Here is an 822-nt window from a genome sequence, read left to right as displayed (position 1 = left end):
GCTTCAAACCCCTGCAAGATGGTGGCAACTGAAATTAATATGGAATTATGAAAAGACTACTTCAACTTCTTAGGGATACTATGATTTTTTTTTTTCTACCAAACACTCCATTATATTAGATTAAGGGTTTACAAGATTCCTTGAAAAGAAGCCAAATACACCAATAAACTTACAGAGGAGGACAAAATAAACTACAAACAATAATGTTAAGACGTACAACATCCAAGCTTTAAGGCTTGACTTGACACCATAAAAGTGACAAGATAAACAAAGGGGACAACAAGTCCCAAAGATAAAGAGGTGCCCAACAAAGTGAGGCCACTCATGGTGTAGGATGACTGACCACTGCCACATAATCAGCCACTGTGATAACCGTTGCCGCATACGTTGCAAAAGAATGATCGTGGTGTTTGGATTCCGTACGTGCACCAAAGCTCCCTAGAAAGGGTGGTCACACGTTGGACAAGACAAGAGTCTTGAAAACCAAGAACCTGACAGGACACTTGGAGAAGGTGTGTATTGCATAAAGCTTTAATTGCCATTACTAGACCTTCCAAAAGACACAATCGGAGAGGAGAAGAAACAAAATCCTTAGCAAACCATATGCCTACCTTTAACAGCCATCGAGAGATCTTAAATGCAACATTAGCAAAAACCACACTCATCAACGTCGATAGAGTCCAATAGCAAGCAGACAACAATTCTACCAACATCAAATTTTCTCGGTTATTTAAGACCGGAATTGTAACACCCGCAAACCAAATTTTGGTATTTTGGTAAGGGTGTCGATCGACACCTCCTAGTGAGGCATCGATCGACACC

This window comes from Camelina sativa, chromosome 12 (assembly GCF_000633955.1).
Source record: "Camelina sativa cultivar DH55 chromosome 12, Cs, whole genome shotgun sequence".
NCBI lineage: Eukaryota > Viridiplantae > Streptophyta > Magnoliopsida > Brassicales > Brassicaceae > Camelina > Camelina sativa.
The sequence above is the reverse complement of the archived record's forward strand: the minus strand, read 5'-3'. Positions refer to the sequence as shown.